This window comes from Neomonachus schauinslandi, chromosome 7 (genome assembly GCF_002201575.2).
Source record: "Neomonachus schauinslandi chromosome 7, ASM220157v2, whole genome shotgun sequence".
Classification (NCBI taxonomy): domain Eukaryota; kingdom Metazoa; phylum Chordata; class Mammalia; order Carnivora; family Phocidae; genus Neomonachus; species Neomonachus schauinslandi.
In genome coordinates, this window is record NC_058409.1 from 110,954,916 (window position 1) to 110,969,583 (window position 14,668).

The window sequence follows — 14,668 nt, forward strand, 5'->3', positions numbered from 1 at the left end:
TGATGGGTCATTTTTCTTTTGCTGCTTTCAGTATTTTCTATCTTTGACTTTCAGTATTTTGAATATCATGTGTCTGGATTTAGATTTTTTTTTTTTGTATTTACCCTAATTGTAGTTCACTGTCTTAGATATGTAGAATAGTGTTTTTAAAATAAAATCTGAGAATTTTCCAGTCTTTATTCCAATAATATGTTTCTGCTCTGTTCTCTCTCTCATATTATTCTGCTACTCCTATTATGCATATGTTGGTGCATTTAATGGTGTTCAAGACTTCTTTGATATTGGGTTCAATTTATCTTATTGTTTTATTTTCTGTTCTTTAGATTTCTTACTGTCTATTGATCTAACCTCAGTTCACTGATACTTTCTTCTTCCAGCTCAAGTCTACTGTGAATTTTTAAGTTTTGGTTATTGTATTTTTCAATTACAGAAATTCTATTTATTTATTTCAAATAAGTTTGTATCTTAATGATATTCTCTAGTTGATGAAATATTGTCATACCATTCTTTAATTCTATAGAGTTTTCCTTAGATCCTTAATTATATTATAAAAGCTACTTTAAATTTTTTTGTTAGGTCCAACATCTTAGCCCCTGAAAAAGAATTTCTATCCTTGATTTTTTTTTTTTATTCATGTGTATGGAACATACTCTCCTGTATCTTGAATTTCTCATATATTTTGTTGAAAATGGACATTTTAATAGTATTTTATAGTGACTATGATGACTTTCCCCACCTAAACTCCTGGTGTTTGTGCTATTGTTTTTGGTTTTTGGTCTCTTTATGTGTCAGTAAAGTCTATTCCCCTTGAAGTATAGAGTCTCTGATATTTCTAAATTCTGGGCTTCTTCAGTGCTAAAAGTTACTGGTAGGTTTAGGGTGACAAGTATAATCCTCACACACAAGTATGGACAGTTCTAATATTTTAACTCAAATATTTATGATAAACCTGTGAGACAGGAGTTATGATTCTCAGATTTAAAATAAGCAAAATGTGCATTATAAAGTCTAAATGTTGAGTCCAGGTTATTCATTGGTAGATGGCATTTGAAATGATCTCTTTCCACTGAATCAGTCCATAAAGATGATTGGTTTGTTAGGAAATAAATAACTGAAAAATCTCTCCTTTATATTAAAAGCCTTTAGTGTCTCTCATTTACCTCTGAAGTAAAGATCAAATTACTTATCAAATAATTTAGGGTAATACCTCATCTTGTTTCAACTTTAATCTCCAGGTTTATTTTTCTCCTATTCTAGCAATTTCTATGCTGTGTTCTCTCCCAGGTTGTGCCTGAGCCTCATCCAGGAGCTTTTGAAACATAGCAATGTCCAGGACTCACTATTAACAGTTTTTCATGATCTTGATAGTAGAATGGTGCATCTTCAGGCTTTAGAATTTCTCCAAGTGATTCTGATATTCATCTAGCTTTTTTTAAGTTCCAAGGGTTTAGACACTTGTTGAATTAGCATTTCCAAACTCTTTTTTCTTTTTCTTGCTTGATTCTCCTGTTCTTTTTCAACTCACTTACTTGGGATGTTTTCATATTATCTTCTCTATCTTAAAATCTGTATCTGCACACATTTCTTTCTTTCCTCCTCATGCTCTGGGTACATTAGGTCAAATTGTCCCAAACCTCCTGCTGAGGGAAGATCTACTGAAAAGTATTTGTGAGGCATCTCTCCTGATGTACTTTACAGCCCCCCTCTGGGGGGTGGGGTGGGGCACAGAATGCCTCTATCTCTTACCTGTCTGAGCTATCTGTATTACTACAAGAAGTTCCTCACTCACATCTCAATAAAAGCAATTTAGATGGATGGAGATGGATGTTTGGGGAAAAAAGGTGAACACAATAGCCACTGTTGCTTCACTCATTATCTCTTTGTGTGAAGTATGTCAAGCAGGGAACTTATATAGCATTGCTGTGAGTCTTGCTCCCCATTGGTCCTACCAGAAATAATGACTATTTTTCTGAAGAAAATACTGAGTTTGAAATGTGCATGTTTACTTGAAATGCATCCAGCTCCTTGTGTGTTTACTCAAAGATTTGGGAAAGTAATCAACTTCTTGTGTTCACAGAGCACTTTCTATGGCCTTTTCTCTCTTATCTCTAGGACAGCCTTCTGTTGACATTTCTTGTTGAATTTTAGGGTTGGGAGAAAAACGGAGCTAACAGTCCACCTTAACTAGGAATCTAGGATGTTGGAATAGTTCCTTCATTATAAAGTACGACACTTTATAGAATGTGCCCTAAATTCTGTTTGCCTGTCCATAGGAGATGGGCAATGTGTCCTTTGCCATTGTTGCAAGCATCCTGAAGGGTTTCTTTCAGAGATTCAATCAAATGACTCTGTTCTCATTATGGATCAAAGCTATTTTCATCACCGTGGCCTTTACTCTTTTTTTCTGGTGCATAAATTTTCCAGTCCTGGGTAAAACACTGCATATCCTAAGAAAACAGAAGGCTTTCTGCTGTAACTTAAAAATGGAGTGGTTGTTTTACTGGCCTTCTAATTCTTACTTGGTTAAATGTCACAGGGCATGTTATAAATTTCTTCTAAATATCTCATCATTGAACTGCCTTTTCTCATTTCCCATGTTAGAACAGTTGAAACAGAGTGGTAGGTTAGAATGGGCAGTAGACTTTAGCTCTTTGTTCACCTGTAACTCAAGAACTTTAACCAAATTCTTTTCCCCTTTTGGTGCCCAGATTCCACTGTTGTTCAGTGCAAAATATAGAGAAGGAATGATCTCTTCTAGATCTGGTATTCCTTGAAAATCTGATTTTTTACTTATCAGCTCTGAGTCCCTGAAATCAAGGCCTGTGTAGGGAAAGAACTCATTCATACCTCAGGTGACCAGTTTACCTCCCTTAAAGTTCAAGGTGGCTCCATAAAGTTTGGAAAAAAGTAGCTGTTAGGTATTGAATAGAACCCTGATATTAGAGCAGAATTTCTTCATATTTAAGTGACTTCACACAAGGCATTGTCTTATGTCACAATGAAATGGCTCTTTTATAAAGCTTTTAAAAATTGGTATCCTCAGACTCTTAACTCTAGAGAACAATCTGATGGTTACCATTGGGGAGATGGGTGGGGGATGGCTGAAATAGGTGTTGGGTATTAAGGAGTACACTTGTTGTGATGAGAACTGAGTGATATATGGAAGTATTGAGTCACTATACTATACACCTTAAACTAATATTTCACTGTTTGCTAAATAACTGGAATTTAAATAAAAACTTTAAAAAATAGTATATTCAAGTAGGGTATTAGGAGTTATTAAAAATAATATATGGCGCTATTTTTCACAGATCTAGATTAATTTGGGGATTGATTTTTTCTAAAATTTGGAGACATTTGAAATTTTGTATTTTTGTTATGGCACAAAATTCTGACCTCATTAGTTACAGTTCTACTGCTGATATATGTGTGGCCTCTTTATCTTTTTAAACTTCTTTGGTTGCAGAAACTGCTTTTTAAAAATCATCACATGTCAGACATTTGGTAAGTTATTACTGGTTCATTTGGAAGCTGAAGCATGTAAATTTTTAACCATTTTCAGTTTTTTCAAAGCAAGCAAAATTGACCAAGCAAAATGTACAAAACCCCCAATTCTCCAAAAAGTAAAATTATGTATTATTATTACACCAAGGTTAAGAAATAGAATCTAACAAGCACTCTAAAACCATTTAACATTATCTATAAAACGTGATATTGTATTTATCCTATCACCCCCAAATTCCAAACTAGTCCATAGGTAGTTATTTGTTGTGCACAAAACTGAGAGATGTAAAAGTGTATTGAGAGTAAACTTATTCATCCAACAACACAATGGGAAACAAATATCATCCCAAGTATCAGTTTCTAGAAGAATAAATAGCAATGATTTCTATACATCCACATAATGGAATATTATGTAGGGGTGAAAGTAAATAAACTACAGCTCTAAACATCAGTATATATTAAGGTCACAGAGAATGTAGAAAGAAAGCCATGTATATATACATACATATAGTTTGTTTTCTTTGCATAAATTATCAAGATATCCAAAACTATACACGAGCATACACATTGTTATGCATGTGGAATTCTCGAGGAAGATAGGTAATCATAAACAGAAAATTCAGTTAGGTGACTTCCTCTGGTGTATGTGGGAGGAAGGAGTGAGAAAGGGGTGACCTGGGAGGGGTGAGGATGGGGAGTTGGCTACATGATACCAACAGTTAGCCAGTTGCATTGACTTTCTTGGGTTTTTATAACAATATTGATAACGTTTTATTATTTACTGGAATGTGACTAGAGAAATGTTTGTCTTTAGACCTAAATATAGATTATATTTATCTTTTTTTGGGTGTATGGCATTTCATATCTATCTTACACCATTCACCAAATAATCAACTCAAAACAGATTAAAAACTTAAACGGTAAGACTTGAAACTATATAACTCCCAGAAGAAAACATAAGGGATAAAAGCTTCATGACATTGGTCTTGGTAATGATTTCATGGGTATGATACCAAAAGTACAGGCAATGAAACAAAGGTGAGTGAGACTACTTCAACAAAACAGTTTTTGTACAACAAAGGAAACTATCAATAGAGTGAAAAGACAACTTATAGATGGGAGAGAATATTTGTCAACCATATATCTGGTAAGGTGTTAGTTTCCAAAATAGAAAAGGAACTCCTTCAACTCAATGGCAAAAAACAAATAACCAGATTTAAAAATGGCCAAAGCACTGGAGATAACAAATGTTGGAGAAGATGTGGAGGCATTGGAATTCTTGTACGCTGTTAGTGATATGGTCTGAATGTGTCCTTCCCCTCCCCCCGTGTTGAAATCCTAACTCCCAAAAGTGATAATATTCATGGGGTCTTTGGGAGGTGCTTCAGTAATGCAGGTGAAACCTCATGAATGGAATTAATACCTTACAAGAGAGGCTCCAGAGACAATGCTAGCCCCCTTCCCCAGGTGAGGGCACAAAGAGAAGGTACCACAGTGAGAAGGTCCTATGAAACAGGAAGAGAACATTCATCAGAATGCAGCCATACTGGTGCCTTGACCTCAGACTTCTCAGCCTCCAGAACTGTTCATTTTTTTGTTATAAGCTACCCAGTTGTGGAATTTTGTTATAGCAGCCCAAATGAACTAAGACAGTTGGTGAGAATGTAAAATGGTGCAGCTACTATGGAAAACAGAATGAAGGTTCCTCAAAAAATTGAGGATAGAACTACTGTATGATCAAGAAATTCTACTCCTAAGAAAATATCCCCAAGATTGAAATAAGGATCTTAAAGAGTTATCTGCACTCCTGTGTTCATTGCAGCATTATTCACAATAATCAAAATATGGAAACAAGCCAAATGTCCATCAACAGACAAAATGATGAAGGAAATGTGGTATGTACATACAATGGAATTTTATTCAACCTTAAAATTAAAGGGAATGCTACCATTTGCCATAACGTGGATGGACCTGGAAGATGTTATGAAAAATGAAATAAGTTAGTCACAGAAGAACAAATACTGGCATGATTTCTCCTGTATGAGTTATCTAAAGTAGTCAAACTTATAGTAGCAGAAAATAAAATGGTGGTTGCCAGGGGATTGAGGGAGGGAGAAGAGGGGAAACTGTTGCTCAGTGGGTATAAAGTTATAGTTACACAAGATGAAAAAGTTCTAGATATCTGCTGTGAAATTTAGTGCCTTCGGTAACAACATGGTGTTGTGCACTTAATTTGTCAAGATTATATACCCAGAAATGGGATTGCTCCAATATATGGTAATTCTATTTTTAATTTTTTGAGGAACCCCCATACTATTTTTCATAATGGCTGTACCAATTTGCATTCCCACCAATAGTGCACAAGGGTTCCATTTTACTCCACAGCACTGACAACACTTACCATCTCTTGTGTTTTTGAAGACAGCCCTTCTGACAGGTATGCGGTAACACCTCATTGTGGTTTTGATTTGCATTACCCTGATGATGAGTGATGTTGAGCAGCTTTTTATGTATCTGTTGGCCATTTGTATGTTTTCTTTGGAAAAATGTCTGTTCAGTTCCTCTGCCCATTTTCTGAAAGATTTTATTTATTTATTTGTCAGAGAGAGAGCACAAGCAGGGGGAATGGCAGGCAGAGGGAGAAGCAGGCTCCCCACTGAGCAAGGAGTCCAATGTGGGACTTGATACCAGGACTCTGGGATAATGATCTGAGCTGAAGCCAGATGCTTAACCAACTGAGCTACCCAGGCATCCCTTCTCTGCCCATTTTTTAATCAGACGCTTGTAGGATTTTTGGTTTTTGCTATTGAGTTGTATGAGTTCTTTTTATATTTTAGAAATTAATGCCTTATCAGATATAAAATTTTTAAATATTTTCTCCCATTCTGTAGCATTATTCATGATAGCCAAGATACAAAAACAACTTCAGTGTCTGTCGATGGATGAATAGATAAAGATGTGGTGTGTTTATATATGCAGTGGAACATTCAACCATGAGAAAGAGGAAATCCTGTCATATGTGAGAACATGGATGGACCTTGAGGGCATTGTGCTAAGTATAAGCCAGATAGAGAAAGACAAGTACTGTGTATCACTTATATATGGAATCTAAAAACAAGAACAAAAACAAAAAACCCCTCAAACTCATAGAAATAGAGAAGAGAATGGTAGTTATCAGGGGCTAGGGAGTGGGGAAAATGGAGAGATGTTAGTCAAAGGGTACAAACTTTCTGTTATAAGATGAGTAAGTTCCAAGACATTTCTGCAAAGAAGACATCCAATAGCCAACAGACACATGAAAATGTGCTCAACATCACTTGGCATCAGGGAAATACAAATCAAAACTTCAATGAGATACCACCTCACACGAGTCAGAATGGCTAAAATGAACAAGTCAGAAAACGACAGATATTGGCGAGGATGTGGAGAAAAGGGAACCCTCCTACACTGTTGGTGGGAAGGCAAGCTGGTGCAGCCACTCTGGAAAACAGTATGGAGGTTCCTCAAAAAGTTGAAAATAGAGCTACCCTACGACCCAGCAATTGCACTACTGGGTATTTACCACAAAGATACAAATGTAGTGATCCGAAGGGGCATATGCACCCCAATGTTTATAGCAGCAATGTCTGCAATAGCCAAACTATGGAAAAAGCCTAGATGTCCATCAACAGGTGAATGGATAAAGAAGATGGGATACACACACACACACAGTGGAATATATTATGCAGCCATCAAAAAAATAAAATCGTGCCATTTGCAACTACATGGATGGAACTAGAGGGTATTATGCTCAGCGAAATAAGTCAATCAGAGAAAGACAATGATCATATAATCTCACTGATATGAGGAATTTGAGAAACAAGACAGAGGATCATAGGGGAAGGGATGGAAAAATGAAACAAGACGAAACCAGAGAGTGCAACAAACCATGAGAGACTCTTAATCTCAGGAGACAAACTGAGGGTTGCTAGAGTGGAGGGGGTTGGGAGGGATGGGGTGGCTGGGTGATGGACATTGGGGAGGGTATGTGCTATGGTGAGCACTGTGAATTGTGTAAGACTGATGAATCACAGACCTATACCCGTGAAACAAATAATACATTATATTTTTTAAAAAAAGAGATGAGTATGTTCCAGAGATTTAATGTACAGCATGGTTAATGCTACTTATTATACACTTGAAAGTTGCTAAGAGAGTGGATCTTAAATGTTCTCACCACAAAAAAGAAAAAGGTAATTATGTGATGGGATGAAGTTTAGCTAATACTATGGTGGTAATCATTTTACAATATAAAAGGGTATCAAATCAATGCATTGCACAACTTAAAGTTAATGATATATATTAATTATATTTCAATAAAGCTGGAATATATATATAAATATATACAAATACATATCTATGCACCTTGTGCCAGTATAAAATGAACTGTGAGATCTTGTCCTCAGGGATCATCCAATCTGGGACCTTGTTGTCAGCTATGTCAAGGACACTCTGCTAGCACCCTGGATTCCTTCATGCATCGTCCTTCCCTCCACAGCCCATGCCAGATGCTAACACTGAATTGGCTGCAATGCCATCCATGCATTGCAGGATGTTGAGGACCACTTCTCCTGTGGTCCTAATGCTTTGTAAGTCTTTCCTAATCTAATAGGACACTAAGTAGGAGTTTTCTTATTGATAACCAAGGCCAAGGGGAAGACGAAAAGTCACCAGGACCATACATTCTAAAGAAAAACAACAAACTCCCCTACACTAATGGCTTACTAAGAAGCAACCAAAGGGGCTCTGTTGCCAGAAACCACTGGCTAGCTTGCAGACTTACTTCCCAGAGTGGAGAAAGATTCTGGAATATCACTGGCTTTCTAAGGAGCACCGTGTCTAGGTGAGAATCCCTCCAACTCTGCTGTGGAGTCAGGAACTCAAAGAGAAGGGGAGAACTGCATGAAGGGGAGATTGCATTCTCTGCCCTCCACCTCGCCCCGCCCACTCTCCCACCCGCTGTATAGTGGGTGGGGTTGATGGGTTTCACAGCTTCACAAGTGAATGCGATAGTTCCTTAAATATGTCACTGAAATTTATATTTCTAGGTATGAAAGGAAAGAAATGTGATTTAACCTATGGGCCCTTTGAGGTCAAGTGTAATTTCTTTCTTATACATTTCTAGACATCAATTTTTTAAAAGTGACACTATGAGAAAGCTATTTTAAATTAGATGGTCTATATTAAATAGCTATAAATTTTAAAATGTTGGTTTTCGGGTGAGATCAAATAGTTTGTTACTTCCAGCAAATGCATCAACTGTTTTTTTAAATGGAAATTTCTAATTTAGTTTTTAAATTAAATTATATATGGTAAAATTCATTGTTCCTGGTATACCATTCTGAGTTTTGACAAATACACATGGTCATGTAACCATCAAAATCAAGATGCAAAACCATTCTGTGACCATCCCCACATTTCTTTGTGCTGCCCTGAGGAATTTTCTTTATGGCACGTAAGATACTGCCTGTTTTCTGACAAGGCAATTTGCTTTAAAGACAAACTCGGGCTTATGTACAGTTGGCAAGTGAAGCAAAATATCCCATAGAGAGTATCAGTGATTCAGAAGAAAGTAGTATCTTTGACTTTATTACTTTGGATAATGACCTATGCCTTCACCTAAGAGGTTCTCTAAGCATGTCTATCTTTGAATTCTTCAAGGATAAAGTTCATTGGCTGACCATGGTTTTCTTTTCCTTTTTTTTTTTTAAGATTTTGTTTATTTTTTTGAGAGAGAGAGAGAGAGAGAGAGCACAAGCAGGGGGAGGGGCAGAGAGAGGGAGAAGCAGACTCCCTGCGGAGCAGGGAGCCTGCCCTGGGGCTCCATCCCAGGACACTGAGATCATGACCTGAGCTGAAGGCAGACGCCTAACTGACTGAGCCACCCAGGTGCCCCTGACCATGGTTTTTCAACTGTACCCAACTACAAGATGTGATTACCAAACCTGCCTCTGATGATCAGGTTTATAGTTTCTTTCGTTTCCTGGATATTGGGAATTGCCTGCTTCTACAGAATCCCATGGTCAATTCTCCTGCCTATATTGATCTCCATATATTTGATATTTTGCCTCCAGAACCTAACAGGATCTCCTAAGCACTATAAATTTTGGAATATTGGAGAGGAGACATAAATAAGCATGTAGTCAGCATTTTCCAGCAGGAGTTAATATTCAGAGCTTCTAAATGGACACAATAGGCACCATGTCAAAAGTTCACACATCACCAGTTCAAATACATTGTTCCTCTTGTATATGCCATGTGTCACAAGAGGTTCCACCACAGACTCTCAGAATATCTCATCTTGCAGAAGAGAAAATCACAATGAATTTTACTAATTAGTAAAGTAGAATTTCTTCACACATTCAGGACTCACATAGGGAGGTAAACCATGTTTGTAGACAAAAATTGATAAAAGTTAAAAAAATAGAAATTGTGGTTTCATTAACTTATAATTTTTTTTTTTTTTAAAGATTTTATTTATTTATTTGAGAGAGAGAATGAGAGACAGAGAGCACGAGAGGGAAGAGGGTCAGAGGGAGAAGCAGACCCCCCGCCGAGCAGGGAGCCCGATGCGGGACTCGATCCCGGGACTCCAGGATCATGACCTGAGCCGAAGGCAGTCGCTTAACCAACTGAGCCACCCAGGCGCCCCTTCATTAACTTATAATTTTAATTTCATTCCCAAATGAAGAACTTCTGTAACTGAAAAAAAAATCATCCAATACATATATTTTATATGTGTGTATATATTTAGATGTGTGTGTAGAAACCTGAGTATTTCAGAAGACATTCATTTGATGAGGTGTGGAGAAACAGTCATGTTTGTAATCTATCTTTTTCATAGTAAAAGACTATAAGGGTGCTGGAAGTAATTTGCTCTTACCTATAAAATTTAAACTGCATATATTATTTGACTCAAAATGCAACTTCTAAAAGTCTAGATACAACTGAATGAGCATATAATGACCTGTACAATCATGTTCAATACAACATTGCTAGCAAAAGTATTTAATAACACCTTAAAAGGAATTGTGTATACTTATATGTGTATATACTTATTATTTATTATGATTATGTATATACTTATATGAAGATATACCATTGACTGTTAAATAAAAAAAGATAGTTACAGAGAAATGTCTTTATTTATTCTTCTGTTCCTATTTTTATCTATCCATCCATCATCTATCTATAGCTATCTATTATCTATCATCTTAAAGGTCAATATCTTCAAATCTTTCTCAGCTCTGTCTTCATAAGGCCTTCTTCTTTGTGTGTCTGCGTCAAATTTCCTTCTGTCTCTCTTTTATAAAAATACTTGTGATGACATTTAGGGCTCGCCTAGATAATTTAGGTATATAGATATGTATACATAGATATACACATATGTATATGTACTGTGTGTAGTATATATATGTATATAACATAGTATATAAACATATACTGTGTATGTGTGTATATGTACTTAAGTATATGTGCATTTATATATGTGTAGATGTAACATTAATACATATTATTACATATATAATATGTGTTATATGTGTGTTATTACATATATAGGTACATATACAGATATATACATGCATATAGGTACACATACATGGACACACGTATATATACATAATGTATATATCTATATATACACACATATGTATATATTTGTGTGAGATTTTAATATAGTTGTATATTAAGTATCTGTACATTTTTGCTTATTTTCAACCATTTATGCATATTAAACATTTTCAAGGAAGATAGATATGCATTAAATAATCCATACATTTAACATTCTCTTTCGTGGTTAATTTAAAAACTTGTGACCTGTTGTGCAACATAGGGAGTGTCTCCTGCTCTTAACTTCTGCTAGTCAATACATGTAAGAGAACTTCAGTTTAATTTCTCCACAAATGTGCCAAAAGGATTTGCCTGCATGAATATCTCTGATGGTGTCTATGTAAATATTTCAAAGGACTAATGTAAACACAATAGTCACTTTATTATGATAAAGGAACATTTTTTGCACTTACCAGATTTTGTACCCTCTCATTAAGTTGGCATGGAACAGTGCTAGATTCAAGGATTCTTTTCTAAATCTTGGCTTTCTTCACTGATAAAAAAAAAAAAAAAGGCAGGTTAGATTAGTGTGACAAATATAAGTCTGACACAGAACCTATGTACAGACTTTTAATATTTTATCCTTAATATTTATGGCAAGCCTATGAGACAGAAATTATTCTCACATTTAAAATTAGGAAATTGTGGATTAAGGTCTGAATATTGTGTCAAGGTTACTCAGTGGTAGATGGGATTTGAATTTAGGACTTTCACCTGCCAGATCTCTTACCACTGAGCCAGACTGCAAAGCAGATTAGTTAAACAGCTGTGATTAAATCTCTTCCTACTTCAAACCCTGTAGGGTCTTCCACTTCACTTTGAGGTAAAGATCAAATTATCCATCATACAATTCAGGGCACACACTGTCCTCTAGCCCAGGTCCCCAAAGTGGGCCATTCCAATGCTCATCTAGGAACTTTTTTGAACATTTCAGGTTGTACTATAGTTTTACAAGATGTTCCCATTAGGGGAAACTGGTTAACAGGAACATGAGAACTCCCTGCATTAGTCCTTAAGGTTTTAAGAGAATCTCCATTGATCTCAAAATAAAAAGGTTAATACAAATCAAATCTCCAGTTAAGTCCTGTGTGCTTCTGGCGTTGCAAAATACTTAAGAGTCCGAGTCATAATTCCAATTACAATTCCCAAAACTCTTTCTTCTCTTCTTCTTTTGATTCTCCTTTCCTTCCCAACTCAATAGCTTGGAAAGATTTCACATCTCTTCTCTATCTTGGTTTCAAAGCACTATTACCACCTTTCCTCCCCATACTTCTGGATACATCTGATCAAACTATCCCAAATTTGCTGCTTAGAGATCTACTGATAATACATTTGTGAGGCATCTCTCACAGCTCTTTTAGAGCCTCTAGGCAGAACAAAGAGCACCTCAGCATCTTATCTGCCATGAGCCATCTCACCCCCATAAGCTCCTCACCATCAGATCGATAAAGGAGATTCCTCAGCTGGGTGGAAATAGTTGAGAAGTAAAGTGAACTGAATAGGCACCATCTCTAGAGCTGTAGATCCCACTCGCCACTGTCTTCTCTGTGTCAGGTGGAAGGGACTCTGTGAAGGTAGCTGTGGTGTGGAGTTTGATGGGAGGACTGCTCTAGGTCAGTCCTTCCTGAAATAATGGTTTCTATTTTCTGATGCAGTCAAATGCTCTGATGAAAAACTTCAGATTCCGAAGTGCATATTTCCATAAATGCAGCCTGGCTCCTTGTGGGCTGAGCCAAGGGTTGGGAGAGTAAACAGCTCCTACTTAAATATACACAGAGGACTTGCCTGGTGTTCCTTTCAAGTCCATACAAGGTCTTCTGTTACCATGTATGTCTTGTTGACACTGTGTGTTGGCGGAAGGAAAAAGGGAATAGTCCACACCAAGTAGGAATCTAGGAAAGTGGAAAAGCTTCTTCACCTATAAGAAAGTTTCATTTGGAAATGGGCAGATTGTCCCTGTACCATATGTTATAACGTCTCTATGGGTTTCTTCCACAGGCTTGGTAAAATGTCTTTCTTCTTGACATGGATCAAAGCTGTTTTTATCATTGCCTTGGCATTTCCTCATTATTCTGGTGAGTACATTTTTCAGTCCTGGATGAAGCATTTCCCATATCTTAGAAATGCAGCAAACAACTGCTATTATCTAGAAATGGAGGAGTTTGATTGATAGGATTTATAAATCCTAAACTGGCAAAATGAAACAGAGTATGTTAGAAATACCTTTTAAAATTGCATCAGTGGGTTGCCTAATCTCATTTCCCACCTTAGAGAGTTGGAGACAAAGATGTGGGTTAGGATGAGCAGTACTCAGAATGAACTTGTCTTTTTGTTCATCTATGACTAAAGATATTTACTTTTTTTTTTTCTTTTCGGAGTTCAGATTCCACAGTTGCTAAATGCAGAGTGTGGAAAGTAATGATGTCTTCTAGGTCTGACATCCCTTGAAAATCTGATTTGTTGTTCGCCACCTCTGAGTCAAGGCGTTGTATAAGGAAAGAATTCATTTATTCCTCTGCAAACAACCTTATGCTCCTTAAAGCCCAAGGTGGCCCATGAATTTCAGAATAAAGTACCTGTGAGGTAGTGGATAGATCCCTGATATGAGACCTGAATACTAATTAATTAAATAATGATTAATTTCTTCATATTAAGTGACTTTTTGCGAGGCATATGAGTGACACTAAGCAAACCATTGTCTTTTCCAACTAAGATGTCTCATTTATAAAAATGGAAAAAAAATCACAACTATAGTATCTTACAGGAGTGTTTGATGATTATTAAATAATACATAAGATAATTTTCACAGAACGAGATTAATTTGGAATTATCTTTCTACATCTGAATTTATTTTGTGAACTTACTGTTTTGATACTACTATAAAAGGCTCATATCATTATTTGCAGGGTCCTGATTAGGCAATTTGTGTAATATTTTGCTACTAAGAGATGTGGGGACTTTTCACCAGAGACTCTGATGGTTTTCCCCTCTTCCTTCTCTTATTTTTAATTTGTGTGTGTGGCGGTTGGTTGCAGAAACTTCTTTTGAACCTTTACCAGAAATTCGTCAAGTGGTAAGTTAATACTGATTACTTCAGGAATTGAAATGGTAAGCCTTTAATTTTTTTATATTGTTAAGTTTTAACAGCAAATTTCCCTCTGTACAACAGAATGATCCTTCAAAAGTAACAAACAGTTTTATTATTACGCTAAGTTCAAGAAACAGAATCTTGCCAGACATACAAAATCATTTGGCATTAAAGACAAGGTAAAAATATCCCATTACTAAAAAATTCCATTACTAGTTATAGCTTTGTTATAGACAAGTGTCTGTTATGGATTAAGGGGTGTTTAAAGTAGAATTGTTTATCTTAGCAAAACAAGAGGATTAAAAAAGCAACAACCCAATTTTTCACTAAATGGTAGATAAAATAATAATTGTCATACATTCACAGAATCAATTATTACATCAAGGTGATGAAAATGAACTATAGGTCTAAACATGTGAATAGATA

At 36.2% G+C, this 14,668-nt stretch overlaps 1 protein-coding gene and 1 long non-coding RNA gene across 2 annotated transcripts in view; one reads left to right on the forward strand and one right to left on the reverse strand.

Moving 5' to 3' along the window:
* SPINK7 (serine peptidase inhibitor Kazal type 7) overlaps positions 1–11,645 on the reverse strand; it is a 52,324-nt gene extending 40,679 nt beyond the window's left edge. Inside the window, exon 1 of the mRNA XM_021696933.1 lies at positions 11,568–11,645. The gene's annotated coding sequence lies outside the window, so the exon portion shown is untranslated. The remainder of the gene's footprint in view (positions 1–11,567) is intronic.
* A 1,521-nt stretch (positions 11,646–13,166) lies between these two features.
* LOC110586657 lies at positions 13,167–14,388 on the forward strand. The gene is made up of 3 exons (XR_002480716.1): positions 13,167–13,229; positions 14,190–14,227; positions 14,324–14,388. It is a non-coding gene; the product is annotated as an uncharacterized LOC110586657 (long non-coding RNA).
* The last annotated feature ends 280 nt before the right edge of the window (positions 14,389–14,668 follow it).